Here is a 20,028-nt window from a genome sequence, read left to right as displayed (position 1 = left end):
CTGTGGTAGTGTGGCACTATCTGTGGTAGTGTGGTACTATCTGTGGTAGTGTGGCACTATCTGTGGTAGTGTGGTACTATATGTGGTAGTGTGGCACTATCTGTGGTAGTGTGGTACTATCTGTGGTAGTGTGGCACTATCTGTGGTAGTGTGGCTCTATCTGTGGTAGTGTGGTACTATCTGTGGTAGTGTGGTACTATCTGTGGTAGTGTGGTTCTATCTGTGGTAGTGTGGTACTATCTGTGGTAGTGTGGTTCTATCTGTGGTAGTGTGGTACTATCTGTGGTAGTGTGGCACTATCTGTGGTAGTGTGGCACTATCTGTGGTAGTGTGGCACTATCTGTGGTAGTGTGGCACTATATGTGGTAGTGTGGCACTATCTGTGGTAGTGTGGCACTATCTGTGGTAGTGTGGCACTATCTGTGGTAGTGTGGCACTATCTGTGGTAGTGTGGTACTATCTGTGGTAGTGTGGCACTATCTGTGGTAGTGTGGCACAATCTGCTGTAGTGCGGCATTATCTGTGGTAGTGTTTACCTGGAGTTTACCTGGAGAGAGTTCCGGGGGTCAACGCCCCCGCGGCCCAGTCTGTGACCAGGCCTCCTGGTGGATCAGAGCCTGATCAACCAGGCTGTTGCTGCTGGCTGCACGCAAACCAACGTACGAGCCACAGCCCGGCTGATCCGGAACTGACTTTAGGTGCTTGTCCAGTGCCAGCTTGAAGACTGCCAGGGGTCTGTTGGTAATCCCCCTTATGTGTGCTGGGAGGCAGTTGAACAGTCTCGGGCCCCTGACACTTATTGTATGGTCTCTTAACGTGCTAGTGACACCCCTGCTTTTCATTGGGGGGATGGTGCATCGTCTGCCAAGTCTTTTGCTTTCGTAGTGAGTGATTTTCGTGTGCAAGTTCGGTACTAGTCCCTCTAGGATTTTCCAGGTGTATATAATCATGTATCTCTCCCTCCTGCGTTCCAGGGAATACAGGTTTAGGAACCTCAAGCGCTCCCAATAATTGAGGTGTTTTATCTCCGTTATGCGCGCCGTGAAAGTTCTCTGTACATTTTCTAGGTCGGCAATTTCACCTGCCTTGAAAGGTGCTGTTAGTGTGCAGCAATATTCCAGCCTAGATAGAACAAGTGACCTGAAGAGTGTCATCATGGGCTTGGCCTCCCTAGTTTTGCACAATCTGCGGTAGTGTGGCACTATCTGCGGTAGTGTGGCACTATCTGTGGTAGTGTGGCACTATCTGTGGTAGTGTGGCACTATCTGTGGTAGTGTGGTACCATATGTGGTAGTGTTTACCTGGAGTTTACCTGGAGAGAGTTTCGGGGGTCAACGCCCCCGCGGCCCGGTCTGTGACCAGGCCTCCTGGTGGATCAGCGCCTGATCAACCAGGCTGTTGCTGCTGGTTGCACGCAAACCAACGTACGAGCCACAGCCCGGCTGATCAGGAACTGACTTTAGGTGCTTGTCCAGTGCCAGCTTGAAGACTGCCAGGGGTCTGTTGGTAATCCCCCTTATGTGTGCTGGGAGGCAGTTGAACAGTCTCGGGCCCCTGACACTTATTGTATGGTCTCTTAACGTGCTAGTGACACCCCTGCTTTTCATTGGGGGGATGGTGCATCGTCTGCCAAGTCTTTTGCTTTCGTAGTGAGTGATTTTCGTGTGCAAGTTCGGTACTAGTCCCTCTAGGATTTTCCAGGTGTATATAATCATGTATCTCTCCCTCCTGCGTTCCAGGGAATACAGGTTTAGAAACCTCAAGCGCTCCCAGTAATTGAGGTGTTTTATCTCCGTTATGCGCGCCGTGAAAGTTCTCTGTACATTTTCTAGGTCGGCAATTTCACCTGCCTTGAAAGGTGCTGTTAGAGTGCAGCAATATTCCAGCCTAGATAGAACAAGTGACCTGAAGAGTGTCATCATGGGCTTGGCCTCCCTAGTTTTGAAGGTTCTCATTATCCATCCTGTCATTTTTCTAGCAGATGCGATTGATACAATGTTATGGTCCTTGAAGGTGAGATCCTCCGACATAATCACTCCCAGGTCTTTGACGTTGGTGTTTCGCTCGTGTGGCACTATCTGTGCTAGTGTGATGCCATCTGTAGTAGTGTGGCACAACCTGCGATAGTATGGAATTATCTGTGGTAGTGTGGCACTATCTGTGCTAGTGTGATACCATCTATGGTAATGTGGCACTCTCTGTGGTAGTGTGGCACAATCTGCGGTAGTGTGGCACTATCTGTGCTAGTGTGGCACTATCTGTGCTAGTGTGATGCCATCTGTGGTAGTGTGGCACAATCTGCGGTAGTGTGGCACTATCTGTGGAAGTGTGGCACTATCTGTGCTAGTGTGATACCATCTATGGTAGTATGGCACTATCTGTGGTAGTGTGACACTATCTGTGCTAGTGTGATACCATTTGTGGTAGTGTGGCACTATCTGTGGTAGTGTGGTACCATCTGTGGTAGTGTGGCACAATCTGCGGTAGTGTGGCACTATCTGCGGTAGTGTGGCACTATCTGTGGTATTGTGGCACTATCTGTGGTAGTATGGCACTATCTGCGGTAGTGTGGCACTATCTGTGGCAGTGTGGCGCTATCTGTGGTAGTGTGGCACAATCTGCGGTAGTGTGGCACAATCTGCGGTAGTGTGGCACTATCTGCGGTAGTGTGACACTATCTGCGGTAGTGTGGCACTATCTGTGGTAGTGTGGCACTATCTGTGCTAGTGTGATACCATCTATGGTAGTGTGGCACTATCTGTGGTAGTGTGACACTATCTGTGCTAGTGTAATACCATTTGTGGTAGTGTGGCACTATCTGTGGCAGTGTGATACCATCTGTGGTAGTGTGGCACAATCTGCGGTTGTGTGGCACTATCTGCGGTAGTGTGGCACTATCTGTGGTAGTGTGGCACTATCTGTGGTAGTATGGCACTATCTGCGGTAGTGTGGCACTATCTGTGGTAGTGTGGCACTATCTGTGGTAGTGTGGCACTATCTGCGGTAGCGTGGCACTATCTGCGGTAGTGTGGCACTATCTGCGGTAGTGTGACACTATCTGCGGTAATGTGGCACTATCTGTGGTAGTGTGGCACTATCTGTGGTAGTGGTCGCCTCGAGACACGAAGATCAAGCACGTACCTCATATATCAAGGTCGGCCTCAGGAACTCGCCTAGCAATCTTCTGAGATAGTGATACTCCACAAAGCGGTTAATATTGCTTTGGTTTCTCCTTTTCTCACCCATCACACTCTATTATTATTATAATCATAGGGGAGCGCTAAACCCATAGGATTATACAGCGCATGTGGGGAGGGGGGATGGAAGGTATTCAGGCTCGATTCAGGGAACCGAGCACAGATCCAATTCCCTAGATCAAAAGCCCCTCACCAGCGTCAAGAAACCTCCCTTGAGAGGACAACACACGCTAGCAGCTCTCAAAACACATATCAGATACAAACACGCATGTCTCCCGGTACCCATGGACCACATATGGTAGAGGGAGTTAGTCCAGATTAGAGCTTTCATGGAGCAGATCTCCAGATCTCCAATGGAAAGGCTCTTAAGGGTACGCACGCTCTGTTTGGCTCAGGAACCTCTACTGATCAAGATCACTGAAGAGATGATGATAGTGTTACCGTCAGCCAAATTCCAGACCCAAGTTGCTGTGTCCGGTTTATCATATACAGCATTTCTGCGCATGTGCATGGGAAAACTAAGCTACGACATCAGGTTTATGAAGGGCGCCTCCAAAGGGAACCCGCACCTCTCTCTCTCTACATGATCACTGCTCCATAGCGTCCAACAGCGAACAGATGGCTCATCGAAGATCCATACCATCCCTGGTGTTCAGTAGACTTTAACGCCGTACCTGGGAGAACTCACGGACATTTATTTACCTCAGCGTTCGCAATATTAGAAGGTCCACAGGTTCTCTAGCTGCCGCCTTCACAGCGTCATCACTGGAGGTAAGTAATACTTCGGAACGCTTGCTCTTTTGTATACTGATTGTTGTGACGAAGTCAGGTAAATACGCAAGTAACCCGTACATAGGAGAAAGAAACTTATGATGACGTTTCGGTTCGACTCGGACCGAAGTCAGACCGAAACGTCATTATAAGTCTCTCCTATGTGCGGGTTATTTGTGAATTGTTAGATAAAAAGACGCAAGTGTAACTAATGTGACATTTTATTGTGACAACGTTTCGCTCTCCAGAAGTTTTGTCAAGCTGTTAACAAAGCTCCTTGAGAGCTAAACGTTGCCACAATAAAATGTCACATTAGTTGCACTTGTGCCCTTTTACCTAACATATTGTCGGTAATTCTACCAATATTTGTGTATTATTCCAGTCACGGTATTGTGCTTTTTTTTTAACTCTTTAAAGCCAGATAAGCCCAACCAACCATCTGTGACGGAGGCGTAAAAGTATGAAACTGGAGTGTGGTGCGGCAAATGAAACCATTGGCAAATGCTCTGGCGCATTTGTCTATCTAGTCTCCCCCGTTCTGTCTGCAAGACGCGTCCGAAGACAAAACGGTGATTGAGTTTCGGTATCAGATAGTGGTGGAGGATGGCTACTCTCTATTGTGGTTTCAGGGAGGTCTCAGCGGTATTTCTGAGTCGCTCCTCTGATCTAGACTTAGGTCCAACGGCCATTTCCGTCGCCTTACGATGGAAGGAGACTGGGTCGGCGTTGATAGAGTTGCCACCGGCCCTTATATTCCGAGAACGTGTCTCGGCACTCTGGGCAGGTCGGGGATCGGTCGTTGTGGCTAACAAGTTCCTCAAAAGGATTTAATTAGGTTTAATGGGTTCCAAGGGCCGATTATCCATGACAACGATAGACAGTTCTAGAAATATGCTCCAAAATAGTCCCCAACTAGTACAACCAGCCCAGGTAATCCAATGATTCCTTCGAGCGAACAAGCTAGCGGAATCAGTCCCTATTAACAACTAATAAGGTCACTCAACACTACCCTCGCTGACCTTATATCTAGCACACTCCTATCCAACACTAGTCCCTGACCTCCGTATATTGCTTTTTTCGGGTTTAGCGCTTACTTTTTGTTATACTATTCTTATTAAAAATTCAGGCAATAATAATTCTACGGTATTTACACACCAAATTTAACTTACACTATACTGTAGGAAATGTATTAGTTGACTATATACACACTGAGCAGTGTATGTCAGTGCATGTACACTGAGCAGTGTATGTCTGCCAGTGTATATACACTGAACAGTGTATGTCTGCCAGTGTATATACACTGAGCAGTGTATGTGTCAGTGCATATACACTTAGCAGTATATGTGTCAGTGCATATACACTGAGCAGTGTATGTATGTCAGTGTATATACACTGAGGGTTTGTATTAATATCGTTTTTTAAGTATTAAAGTGTTCTTGACAAGTGAAGAACAGCTAACATACAGCATCAATGACTCTGTCAGTAGTACAAAGACTACGTCCAATTAGTTGTAAACTACTACTACTGTAGTAGTATTTTATAGTTAGTAGTAGTAGTAGTAGTAGTACATTATGACTGCTGATAATATTTTACTAGTAATAAATTTGTATAGAGGCTGTACAGTACATTAGTTGATGGTCATAAGTTTTGGTCGCCCTTAAACCAGGAAATTCATTCAATGTATTATGTATTTATTCACTTCGTTTATTTTCTGTCTCTTCTGTTATATTTCCTCTCTTTATTGTCCGTCTCCTTCCACCTGCTTCCCTTGTTCACCTCGCAGTAAATAGGTACCTGCGTTTTACTCAACTGTTGTGGGTGGCATCCTGGGGGAGGGTTGAACACCTATAAGGGAACTAGGCTTTGAAATTAACTGTCGTTAATAATGACAATAATAGTAATAATAATAATAATAATAATAATAATAATAATAATAATAATAATAATAATAATAATATTAATAATAATAATAATAATGTAAATCATTAAATAAGCCTGTCAGTTTCTTAAGTTTAAAGCCTAGCCACTATGCGAGGCTCACGACGGTTGTAATATGTATATTATGTAATATATGTACACTGTGTGGTATACATGGTGAGGTATACATCGTATATACACTATGTATGATAATGAAGGGACCTCAAAGATAAAAAATAATGAAAATTTATTTCTTCATTCATGGGGAAGCTCTAGACCTGTAGGGGAGATCATACAGATCCTGGAGAATGGGAGGTGATGGGGTTTGATTCGAGGTAGGGGAAGGCAGCTCTAATTTCTTGGATCAAGAGCTTTTTACTAGAGAGGTGAGAATGTTTTCCCGCTCTGGAAACAACTAATGAGGATGCGATTTGGTGCAGAAGCGGGAAAAATCAGCCAATTAAACGCTGATTTTCAATTATGACGTCAGGACCTCGATGGCTCAGACCCAATCAGCCAATCAGCAATGATTACGTCACTATTTCTAATTACTACGTCATTGCTAATCAGCTAATCAGAACACTCAAGGCCTCCTACGTCACAGGTTGGTGGTGGTGCAGGAACCCGCGGAAACTGACCCAACACTCGACCACAAGGCAAGATGGAGTGAGGACGTACGCTCCTAGGGTAAGCATTTTATCACAATTTCTTGCATTTTACTGCTCAGTTACACTAGCTAATATTCTTGAACGATAACCTGCATGTATATTTATATATCTGAAGCAATACTCATGCCAAATAAGTGAATTTTATCCAAATTTTTATTTTTTTTTCCAGTCGGCTGTTGGAGAGTTCAAGTGCTGTGTCAACCATAATGGTAAGTTGTAACTTATTATGTCACTTTGCCACTTGTAAGTGGTTTATTGTGGTGCCATGCCACTTTCGCTTAAGTGGTCGTTTATATCAAGTTTTAACGACTTTACCATTTATAAGTGGTCGTTTATGGTTTGTAACTTGTCACTTACCACTTATAAGTGGTTTATGGTAAGTTTGTAACTTATTGTCACTTCCACTTACAAGTGGTTTATGGTAAGTGTAACTTGTATAACTGCCACTTATAAGTGGTGGTTTATGGTAAGTTATGTCTACCACTTGTAAGTGGTTTACGACAGGTTTTACTTGTCACTTTACCACTTAAGTGGTTTATAAAGAATTTCTTTGAGGTGGTCTTCAATACTGTCACCCCTTCACCGGGAACTGCCTTGACCACGGTGGAAGGCTTTTGATCCAAGGAATCTGAGCCACCATTTCTCAGTTACCATTCCCCAGGTGCAGTATGACAACGGGTTTAGCGCTTCCCCCTTTTGAATGCAATGCGTTAATCTGCCGGATTTATGCGCAATAAGTGTAGTGTTCACTTGGCGCAAGTAAAAATTCGGCGCCAATTGTGTAAGGTGCGGCCCTCATCATTTGGCGCCAAAATGTCCGTCTGGAAGGAAGGAAAATTTGGCGCAAAAACATGACGGGAAATTTGGCGCCAAAATGTCCCCCTGGCAGGAAGGAATATTTGGCGCAAAAACATGACTAGGGAGATTTGGCGCCAAAATGTGTAAGGTGCGTTTGACAAATTTGGCGCCAGTGTGTAATGGGCGCTTGGAACAGGAAATTTTGGCGCCAAAATGTGTTATGCTCCCTTGACGCAAAGGGAAATTTGGCGCGAAATGTGATGCACGCTTGAAACGGAAATTTGGCGCCAAATATGTGTAATAAGAATATGGCGCCAAATTGCTTGTAATGCGCACTCGCAACCAGGGAAAATTTGGCGGCAAGTAGTGTGCCATGTGCTCGCGGCATAAAATTTGGCACCAAAATAATAATTAGTATTCCAGTACAATGTATACTGGCCCAGCTGACATTAATGTCATATTACTATATATAACGTCTCTTGTTATGTAGAGTATTACCGGTAAATTAGGTCAGTTGTCCCAGGATGCGACCCACACCCAGGTACACATGTTACTGATGGGTGAAGAGGGACAGTAGGTGTCTTATGTGTATCATGTGCACGCTGCGCAATGATCGTGTGGATAGGATTCAAACCCCATCAACCTTAAGGTCAGGGATTTGTGATAGAAGGAACTGGACTGATCCTCACTTTACCATTAACAAGTACTGTTATCCTCACGTATACTGTTGGTATCCCTCACCCATACTGATGGTATCCCCCACCCATACTGATGGTATCCCCCACCCATACTGATGGTATCCCCCACCCATACTGATGGCATCCCCCGCGCATACTGACGGTATCCCCCACGCATACTGATGGTATACCCCGCGCATACTGATGGTATCCCCCGCGCATACTGATGGCATCCCCTGCGCATACTGATGGTATCCCCCGCGCATACTGATAGTATCCCTCGCGCATACTGATGGTATCCCCACCCATACTGATGGTATCCCCCGCGCGTACTGATGATATCCCTCGCGCATACTGATGGTATCCCCCGCGCATACTGATGGTATCCCCCGCGCATACTGATGGTATCCCGCGCATACAGATGGTATCCCCACGCATACTGATGGCATCCCCGTGCATACTGATAGCATCCCTGCTCATACTGATGGTATCCCCCACTCTCACTGGTATCCCCCACCCATAGTGATGGTATCCCCCGCGCGTACTGATATCCCCCGCGCACACTGATGGTATCCCCGCGCATACTAACGGTATCCCCCACCCGTACTGATGGTATTCCCCACTCACTGATGGTATCCCCGCGCATACTAATGGTATCACCCACCCATACTGATGGTATCCCCCGCTCTCACTGATGGTATCCCCCACCCATACTGATGGTATCCCCCACCCATACTGATGGTATCCCCCACCCATACTGATATCCCTCGCGCATAATGATGGTATCCCCCGCGCATACTGATGGTATCCCCGCGCATACTGATGGCATCCCCGCGCATACTGATGGTATACCCCGCGCATACTGATGGTATACCCCGCGCATACTGATGGTATACCCCGCGCATACTGATGGTATACCCCGCGCATACTGATGGTATCCCTTACCTATAGTGATGGTATCCCCCGGGCGTACTGATATCCCCCGCGCATACTGATGGTATCCCAGCGCATACTAATGGTATCCCCCACCCATACTGATGGTATCCCAGCGCATACTAATGGTATCCCCCACCCATACTAATGGTATCCCCCACCCATACTAATGGTATCCCCCACCCATACTGATGGTATCCCCCGCGCATACTAATGGTATCCTCCGCCCATACTGATATCCCCCACCCATACTGATGTTATCCCCCAACCATACTCTTGGTATACACATGCATACTAAGTTGGAGGATGAGCTGTTGGGAAGTATCAGGAATTAATGTCTAGTGGATTTGTCTCCATCAATATGCTCAAAATTTTGAATTGATTTTTTTTTTCAAACGAATCATATTATCCACAATGTTTATTATAAATATTGGTTATCGTGGATGAACGACCATGAAGTGCCGTAATGTTGAATTATTATTATTATTGATAAGTAAGACATGTGTAACAGGTATCTTTATTCTGAAACCTTGCGCTTACACAGTAAGCTTCTACAGTCGAAGAAGCTTACTGCTGCAGTGAAGCAGAACACTAAGCTGAGGGACTGACATAACCTCAAAACTACGTCTTACTATATAATTATTATTATATGTATTTATTATATTTATATATAATCATTATTATATTACTATATATTATAATGTTAATATATTATAATTATCCTAGTAATACTTCAGATTTCAAAGTGAATGTTACTCTGTAGTTACTAATTTTAACATGTTGAAAAACGCCTCTTGATAAATATAATTGTTGCTTTATTTTCCACAGCCTCTTTATCCATGAAACGATTTTTTGTGCAGTAGTGTAAAATCTTTTTATAATTATTTTTTTTAAATTATATTCGAGCTGTTATTATTTTTTATTTGACATAAATGGTCGAGGACGTGAAGTTACAGTAATTTATTATTACTGTATTAGTATACCTGTATGTGTAATAACAGCTGTGACTGTATTACTGAATTAGGCATTAAAATATATTATAAACTGACGGTGTACAGGTCACATACAGTCTTAACATTAGTGTAGTTGACAGGCTTTCAAAACTACAGTAATCCTTTTCTCAATACTACATTGTTGCATTATCAACATCAAATTCCATTATTTAACGCTAGCGCTTAATTTGATGATAATAATAATGATTATTATTACTAGTATTAGTATTATTATTAACGCAAGCTGCCCTATATTCTTGAGACCTAATAAACCAAGCCTACTGATGACATTGACCCATGAGGACTCTTATTGCTACTTTTTCAGATATAAAAAAAACAGCTTTTATCATCTGACAGTCTTGAAATTATAAGTAAAACAGATGGGCACTTTTACCCATACTTTTTTTTTTCTCCAGAAAAGCTTGCCAGAACTACTCAACCCCAGCGAGATGTCAGCAGAAAATTCATAGCAAAATTGACTTCACTTTGGGTAAAGCCTGTTAGTTGTAAGAAAGCCTAGTTTGAATTAGGAACTTCATAGCAACATTAACACAGAAGGTAATCAATGCTCAACAATAATCTGTCATAAAGTAAGTTAATATTTCTTAACATGTTCCTTGCTGTGTTGGGAACCTTCACTCCCATTGATTTATCTGTTGAATATTAAACATGTGTTTTTAACAAGATTTGTATTATTATATAGGATTTTTAATTATGTATCATGTCATGCGCTGTCATCACTCATAGCAATGACAAGGTGAGAGAAATGGAGCCTTATTTCTACTGCAATTTATTCTATGAAAATTGTTAATGTTTCTGCTCTACATGATTTATAATGCTTTTGGTAATGAATTTTTGTTGAATATGCTTTTTGTTTCACTTTTCACTCATGGGTAGTCCTTGGGCTACTATCAGCCTGTGACTATCACCCTGGGTAGTCCTTAGGCTACTATCAGTCTGGACTATCACCCTGGGTAGTCCTTGAGCTATCAACCTGGGTAGTCCTTGGGTTATTAGCCTGGGTAGTCCTTGGGCTACTATCAGTCTGGACTATCACCCTGGATAGTCCTTGAGCTATCAACCTGGGTAGTCCTTGGGTTATTAGCCTGGGTAGTCCTTGGGCTATTAGCCTGGGTAGTCCTTGGGCTATCAAGCTGGGTGGTCCTTGGGCTATTAGCCTAGGGCTGCTATCACCCTAAGTAGCCCTTGGGCTGCTATCACCCTGGGTAGTCCTTGGGGTATCACCCTGGGTAGTACTTGGACTATCACCCTGAGTAGTCTTTGGGCTGTCACCCTGGGTAGTCTGAGCTAACCTCCTGGGTAGTCTGGGTTATCACCCTGGGTAGTCCTTGGATTACTATCACCTTTCAGCTACTAACACTAGGTAGTCCTAGAGCTGCTGTCACCCAAGGCAGTCTTAGGGTTTTCAGGTTGGCTACTATTACCCTGGTAGTCTTAGTGTTACTATCACCCTGGGTAGTTCTTGTGCTACTATCGGCCAGATATTTTCCCTTTCAACTTATGTTTTACATTTACTAATGTTCAATATTTTCTAATGTTTTATATTTCAGAATGTTTAATATTTCCTAATGTTTTATATTTCAGAATGTTTAATATTTCCTAATGTTTTATATTTCAGAATGTTTAATATTTCCTAATGTTTTATATTTCAGAATGTTTAATATTTCATGTTTTATATTTCAGAATGTTTAATATTTCGTAATGTTTTATATTTTAGAATGTTTAATATTTCCTAATGTTTTATATTTCAGAATGTTTAATATTTCATGTTTTATATTTCAGAATGTTTAATATTTCGTAATGTTTTATATTTTAGAATGTTTAATATTTCCTAATGTTTTATATTTCAGAATGTTTAATATTTCCTAATGTTTTATATTTCAGAATGTTTAATATTTCCTAATGTTTTATATTTCAGAATGTTTAATATTTCCTAATGTTTTATATTTCAGAATGTTTAATATTTCCTAATGTTTTATATTTTAGAATGTTTAATATTTCCTAATGTTTTATATTTCAGAATGTTTAATATTTCATGTTTTATATTTCAGAATGTTTAATATTTCGTAATGTTTTATATTTCAGAATGTTTAATATTTCCTAATGTTTTATATTTTAGAATGCTTAATATTTCCTAATGTTTTATATTTCAGAATGTTTAATATTTCATGTTTTATATTTCAGAATGTTTAATATTTCGTAATGTTTTATATTTCAGAATGTTTAATATTTCCTAATGTTTTATATTTCAGAATGTTTAATATTTCATGTTTTATATTTCAGAATGTTTAATATTTCGTAATGTTTTATATTTCAGAATGTTTAATATTTCGTAATGTTTTATATTTCAGAATGTTTAATATTTCCTAATGTTTTATATTTCAGAATGTTTAATATTTCATGTTTTATATTTCAGAATGTTTAATATTTCGTAATGTTTTATATTTCAGAATGTTTAATATTTCCTAATGTTTTATATTTCAGAATGTTTAATATTTCATGTTTTATATTTCAGAATGTTTAATATTTCCTAATGTTTTATATTTTAGAATGTTTAATATTTCCTAATGTTTTATATTTCAGAATGTTTAATGTTTTATATTTCAGAATGTTTAATATTTCATGTTTTATATTTCAGAATGTTTAATATTTCATAATGTTTTATATTTCAGAATGTTTAATATTTCATAATGTTTTATATTTCAGAATGTTTAATATTTCCTAATGTTTTATATTTCAAAATGCTTAATATTTCAGAATGCTTTATATTTCAGAATGCTTTATATTTCAGAATGCTTTATATTTCAGAATGCTTTATATTTCAGAATGTTTTATATTTCAGAATGTTTAATATTCCCTAATGTTTAATACTTCATAATCTTTTATATATTTCGTAATGTTTTACATTTCCAAATGTTAAATTTTTGTTAATGTTTCATATCCCTAAAGTTTTTTATTTCCTAATATATATTTGTTAATGATTTATATTTCTAAATATTTAATACTTATTAATGTTTAATATTTCCCAATTTTTTATATTTTATGTCTAATACCTAATGTTTTATATTTCGTAGTGTTTAATATTTCCAAGTGTTTTATATTTCCTAATGTTTTATATTTCCTAATGTTTTATTTTTTCTAATGTTTTATATTCTCTATATTATATTTTCTAATGTTTATTATTTATATTTAATATTCCTTAAAGTTTTATATTTCCTAATGTTTCTAATTTTATTATTTTATCAGTTTCCTTGTGTTTTTTATTCCTAATGTGTAATATTTCCTAATGTTTAACATTTCCTAATGTTTAATATTTCCTAATGTTTTATGTTTCCTAAAGTTTATTATTTTATATTTAATATTCCCTAAAGTTTTATATATCCTTATGTTTTTCATTCCCTAATGTTTAATATTTGTTAAAGTTTTATATTTCCTAATGTTTTTTATTCACAAATGTTTAATATTTTCTAATTCTTTATTTTCCTGATGTTTTATATTTCCTAGTGTTTTATGATTCCTAATGTTTATATTTCATGTTTAATACCTAATGTTTTATATTTCCAAGTGTATGTTTCCTAATGTTTTATGGTTCCTAATGTTTTATATTTCCTAATGTTTTATATTTCCTAATGTTTTATATTTTCTAATGTTTTGTTTCCTAATGTTTAATATCTCATAATGTTTTATATTTCTTAATGGTGTATATTTCCTAATGTTTTATATTTTCTAATGTTTTGTTTCCTAATGTTTAATATCTCATAATGTTTTATATTTCTTAATGGTGTATATTTCCTAATGTTTTGTTTTTTAATGTTTAATATTTTATATTTCATATTCCCTAAAGTTTTACATTTCCTAATGTTTTATATTTCCTAATGTTTAATATTTCCTAATGCTTTATTTTTTCTTTTTTATATTTCCTAATGTTTATTACTGCCAAATCTTTTAAATTGCCTATTATTTTAAAATGCTTCGTTCTTTATAATGCTTAATGTTTTAAACTGCCTAATGTATCAAACTTCTAATGTTTTTTTGCTGCCTAATATTTTAAATTGACAAATTTTTATGCTGTGTATTGTTTTAAATTGTATAATGTTTTATAGTGCCTAATGTTTTTAAACTTTCTAATGTTTTAACTGCGTAATGCTTTATTCCGCCTAATGCTTTATATTATCTAATGTTTATATTGTCTAATGCTTTAAACTGTTTAACGTTTTATATTGCATGATGTTTTAACTGCCTTGGTGGGATAGGGACAGTTTGTTGAAAGAAGATATCGTTTAGCATATTTTAAAAAGAACTCAGAATTGTCTTTTGATAAACTTTTTATATTCCATTAAAAATGCGAAATATTTGTAATTTTTACAATAGCTTGTAACTGATTAAAATTCTTTTTTTACTTGAAATTCCTGCAGTGGAAGAATTTTTAACAATTGTAAACATTTTATATGGATATTTGGTGTTTGGAGTGACATCTGAATATGTTAGATGAGTAAATAAAGGAAGAGAATGTAAATAATGTGCTAAAAACATCTGTCCAAGACAGGACACAGCAGTGGATTCAAGTGGAAAAAAATAGATTTAGAAACTATATAGGAAAGTACTGCTTTTTAATAGATTTGTGGATGAGTGGAACAAACTCCCGAGTAGTGTCATTGATGCTAAAACCTTGTACATTCTAATTTCTAATTTTTTATGTCGTATATATAGGCCCCTCAAGGAAGGTTCCTTGATGTTGGTGAGGGGCTCTTGATTTAGGAAATTGGATCTGTGCTCCAGTTCCCCGAATTAAGCCTGAATGCCTTCCACATCCCCCCCACGCGTTGTATAATCCTCCGGGTTTAGCGCTTCCCCTTGATTATAATAATAATAATTATGGCGTATACACTAACTGGGGTTCTTGGAATTTTTTTTAGAAATTTTTTGACTGATAAAAGGATTTTAAAATGATGGTTAATTTGGTATGACTACATTTATTTGCATTATTTAATTCATGTTTGTAATTTTATTGTTTTATCAGTTTCCTTGTGTTTTTGTCATTTATTGTCAAGAACTAATTGACCTACGTCCAAGGCATTCATCAAGTATTCAAACTAGTGAAACTAGGAATGAACCTAGTTGAAGTTATTAAAAGAGGAGGTTTAAGTTGGGAAACTGGAATGCACTCTTGTGCAACTAGAAATGATCTTATTTTAAGTTATAAAACTAGGAATGTACCTAGTTAAATTGTGAAACTAGAAATGAGCCTAGCTTGTACATTGTGAAACTTAATGAACCTGGCCTGTAAATTGTGAACCTGGTGTAAGTTATGAAACTAGGAAAGAATCTAGTTTTAAGTTGTAAAAATTAAGTGAACCTGTTCTTTAACTAGGAGTGAACCTAGTAAGTTGTGTAACTAGTAATGAACTGAGTGTAAGTTGTGTAACTAGGAATGAACCTAGTCTTAAGTTGTGAAGCTAAATTAATTTGTGAATTATATGAACCTAGACAAATTTGTGAAACTGAATTAACCGTCTCAGCTGTGAAATTAGAAAAGAACCTAGTCTAGTGTTGCAAAAATGTTAATGGGCCAATTTTGTTGTGAAACTAGGAATAAGGTTAATCTAAATTGTGAAACTAGGAATGAATCTAGTTTGAAAATTATGAACATAGTCTTTAAGTTGTGACCCTAGGAATGGACCTAGTCTTTGTAAAGCCGAAAATGGACCTAGAGTAATGTGTGAGCTATGAATCTAAGGAAATTTGTGAAACTAGGAATTAAACCTAGTCAGCTGTGAAACTAACGACAAAGCTAGTACAAATTGTAAAGTTAGAGATGAAACTAGTCTGTAAGTTGTGAGACTAGAAATGAAGCTAATCTAAGTTATGCAACTAAGAATGTACCTAGATAATTTGTGAAACTATATGAGCCTAGACAAATTTGTGACACTAGGAATGAACCTAGTTTGTAGGTTTTGAAACTAGGAAAAGAGCCTAGTCTAAGTCATTAAGTCTCAGATTTCTAGACATTGGTGAGAGGCTTTTGGTCCAAGAAATTAGAATTAGATTGCCCACTTTCTGGGATCACACTTAAGTGTGAACAATAGTCCAGTGTGTTTGAATGCGGGCCTTAGTCCTCTCTGTGCAGGCGTGGACTTAATCCAGTGTTCTGTGTGGAACTTAGACCACTGTGTTTGGGTGTGGACTTTAGTCCACTGTTTGGGTGTGGACCTTAGTCCACTGTGATAAGGTGTGGATCTTAGTCCACTCTGTTTGGGTGTGTACCTTAGTCCACGGCGTTCGAGTGTGGACCTTAGAACACTGTTCGGGTGTGGACCTTACTCCACTTCGGGTGTGGACCTTAGTCCACTGCGTTAGGGTGTCGACGTTAGTTCACTGTGTTTGGGTGTGGACCTTAAGCCACTGCGATAGGGTGTCGACCTTAATCCACTGTTTGGGTGTGGACCTTATTCCACTGCGTTAGGGTGTGGACCTTAGACTACTGTGTTAGGATATGGGCCTTAGTCCACTGTTTGGGTGTGGACCTTAGTCCACTGCGTTAGGGTGTGGACCTTAGTCCACTGCGTTAAGGTGTGGACCTTAGCCCACTGTTTGGGTGTGGGCCTTAGTCCACTGCATTAGGGTGTGGACCTTAGTCCACTGGGATAGGGTGTGGACCTTAGCCCACTGTGTTTGGGTGTGGGCCTTAGTCCACTGCATTTGGGTGTGGACCTTAGTCCACTGCGTTAGGGTGTGGACCTTAGTCCACTGTGTTTGGGTGTGGACCATATTTCACCGTGTTTGGGTGTGGACCTTAGTCCACTGCGTTAGGGTATGGACCTTAGTCCAATGCATTACTGTGGACAGTCCACTGTGTTTGGGTGTGGACCATAGTCCACTGTCTTTGGATGTGGACCTTAGTCCACTGCTTTAGGGTGTGGACCTTAGTCCACTGTGTTAGGGTGTGGACCTTAGTCCACTGTGTTAGGGTGTGGACCTTAGTCCACTGTGTTAGGGTGTGGACCTTAGTCCACTGCGTTAGGGTATGGACCTTAGTCCAGTGAATTAGTGTGGACCTTATTCCACTGTCTTTGGCTGTGGACCTTAGACCACTGTCTTTGGGTGTGGACCTTAGTCCACTGCATTAGTATGGAACCTTATTCCGCTGTTTGGTTGTGGACTTTAGTCCACTGCGTTAGGGTGTGGATTTCAGTCCACCGCATTAGGGTGTGGACCTTAGTCCACTGTTTGGGTGTGGACCTTAGTCCACTGCGTTAGGGTGTGGACCTTAGTCCACTGGGTTAGTCTGGACCTTAGTCCACTGCGTTAGGGTGTAGTCCTTAGTCCACTGCGTTAATGTGGATTTTAGTCTACTGTGTTAGGGTGTGGACCGTAATCCACGGTGTTAGGGTGTGGACCTTAGTCCACTGTATTTGAGTGTGGACCTTGGTCCACTGCATTAAGGTGTGGACCTTAGTCCACTGCGTTAGGGTGTGGACCTTAGCCCACTGCGATTGGGTGTGCACCTTAGTTCACTGCGTTAAGGTGTGGACCTTAGTCCACTGTGTTTGGGTGTGGGCCTTAGTCCACTGTTTGGGTGTGAACCTTAGTCCACTGCGATAGGGTGTGAACCTTAGTCCGCTGCGATTGGGTGTGGACCTTAATCCACTGCATTAGAGTGGACCTTATTCCACTGCATTAGTGGACCTTATTCCGCTGTCTGGGTGTGGAACTTAGTCCCCTGCTTTAGGGTGTGGACCTTAATCCACTGCGATTGGGTGTGGACCTTAATCCACTGCGATTGGGTGTGGACCTTAATCCACTGCATTAGAGTGGACCTTATTCCACTGCATTAGAGTGGACCTTATTCTGCTGTCTGGGTGTGGAACTTAGTCCCCTGCTTTAGGGTGTGGACCTTAATCCACTGCGATTGGGTGTGAACCTTAGTCCATTGTGGGTGTGGACCTTAGTCCACTGTGTTTGGGTGTGGACCTTAGTCCACTGTGTTTGGGTGTGGAACATAGTCCACTGTGTTTGGGTGTGGACCTTAGTCCACTGCATTAGGGTGTGGACCTTAGTCCACTGTCTTTGGCTGTGGACCCTAGTCCACTATCTTTGGGTGTGGACCTTAGACCACTGTGTTTGGTTGTGGACCTTAGTCCACTGCGTTAGGGTGTGGATTTCAGTCCACTGTGTTCGGGTGTGGATTTTATTCCGCTGTGTATGGGTATGGATCTTAGTCCACGGCGTTAGGGTTTGGACTTTAGTCCACTGTATTAGGGGTGTGGACTTTAGTCCACTGTGTTTGGGTGTGGATTTTATTCCGCTTTCAGGGTGTGGACTTTTGTCCACTGCGTTAGGGTGTAGACCATAGTCCACTGTGTTGAAGTGTGGATCTTAGTCCACTGTGTTGAACTGTGGATCTTAATCCACTGTGTTCGTATGGACCTTACTCCACTGTTCATGTGGATCTTAGTCCATTGTGTTCGTGTGGACCTTACTCCACTGTTCATGTGGATCTTAGTCCCCTGTTAGTGTGGATCTTCGTCCACTGTTCCTATGAACCTTGGTTCACTGCTTTAGAGTGGACACTACCTGAGTGGTACTCACTCAAAGCATTCAGTTGAGCAGCTGAATGCTATGGACTTGGTCCATAAACTATATATCGAACTGTCAGTAATATTATTGGACTTTGTCCAGTATTATTGCTTTGTGTTCCATATATACTCCAATTCATATATCGGACTGTTTGCAATGTTATTGGATTGTGTCCAATAATATTACATTGTGTCCCCTATATACCTGATTTCATATATCGGACTATTTGCAATATTATTTATTGGACTTTGTCCACTGTTATTGCATTGTCCTATATATACTTCAATTCATATATCGGACTGTCTGCATTATTACTGGACTTGTCCAGTAATATTGCATTGTGTCCTATATATCGATTCATCCTTCCTAGCATACACACTTCATAGTATTTCGTTGTATCGACTTTGTTTAAACATCATAATTGGTAATTTCCAAATTTTGATGTCAACACAAGGTTGTTATAGCGTAAGTTATGTAGTGTTTGCTGGGGTTTCCCTTCAACCTTGTTTCCCTCACCCTAAACTCTCGTGCCGCTCCCTCCGGGAGCTGGCCGGCAGCATATCACCTTCGGCCTCTTGTCCTGGCTGTTGGTGAGCGATTTCTGGTGGTAACCTAGCTGCCACTGGTAATCAACCAAAGTAACCTTCGATGCATGGTTTAGGGTTCCATGTAACAAAGGTTCTGAGAACCTTTGGACGATTAACCCTGGCCCGGCTCGAAGATCGCAGACCTCATCGTGGTGAGCCGGTGTAACTTGATGCAGCATTTATCTGGTAGTATGTATGAGCATGTCTTGAATATCCTTATGCATAGTTACCAGATAAATGATACTTCAAGGCTAACATGCGATCCTCCAGTTAAGAGAACACTAATAAAATCACAAAAAAATTCATTGATCGTTTTTATAGCCTAAATAATCTGATGAATTTAAAGGTTAATGAGGCATCCGGGTATTGCTCTTACACCAAGCGCCCTCAAATTAGCTCTGGTGTTCACTATGATGATGCAGAGCTGTATGACACTGTTTAGCGCTCTGACCATTGTGGGTTTAGAGCTCTATGACCCTTGTGGGTTTAGAGCTGTATGACCCTTGTGGGTTTAGTGCTCTAACCCTTGTGGGTTTAGTGCTCTAACCCTTGTGGGTTTAGTGCCCTGTCCCATCTGGGTTTAGTGCTCTATGACCCTTGTGGGTTTAGTGCTCGATGACCCTTGTGGGTTTAGTGCTCTATGACCCTTGTGGGTTTAATACTCTATGACCCTTGTGGGTTTAGTGCTCTATGACCCTTGTGGGTTTAGTGCTCTATGACCCCTGTGGTTTTAGTGCTCTATGACCCTTATGGGTTGAGCGCTTGATTCCGATTGTAGAAACTGGGGCTGTGGTGTTCACAGCTCTAGCTCTGGGGCTGTAGTGTCCACAGCTCTACCTTGGGGCTATAGTGTCCACAACTCTAGCTCAGGGGCTGTAGTGTCCACAGCT

The 20,028-nt window shown here is 40.3% G+C and overlaps 1 long non-coding RNA gene across 1 annotated transcript; it reads left to right on the top strand.

Moving 5' to 3' along the window:
- The first annotated feature begins 6,482 nt into the window (after window positions 1-6,482).
- Window positions 6,483-11,447, top strand: LOC138855202 (uncharacterized). The gene is made up of 3 exons (XR_011394398.1): window positions 6,483-6,572; window positions 6,723-6,762; window positions 10,370-11,447. It is a non-coding gene; the product is annotated as an uncharacterized lncRNA (long non-coding RNA).
- Window positions 11,448-20,028: the final 8,581 nt, after the last annotated feature.

This window comes from Cherax quadricarinatus, chromosome 85, assembly GCF_038502225.1.
Source record: "Cherax quadricarinatus isolate ZL_2023a chromosome 85, ASM3850222v1, whole genome shotgun sequence".
In the NCBI taxonomy this organism is placed as follows: Eukaryota; Metazoa; Arthropoda; class Malacostraca; order Decapoda; family Parastacidae; genus Cherax; species Cherax quadricarinatus.
Note: the sequence above shows the minus strand (reverse complement) of the source record. Positions and strands in the feature narration are given on the sequence as shown.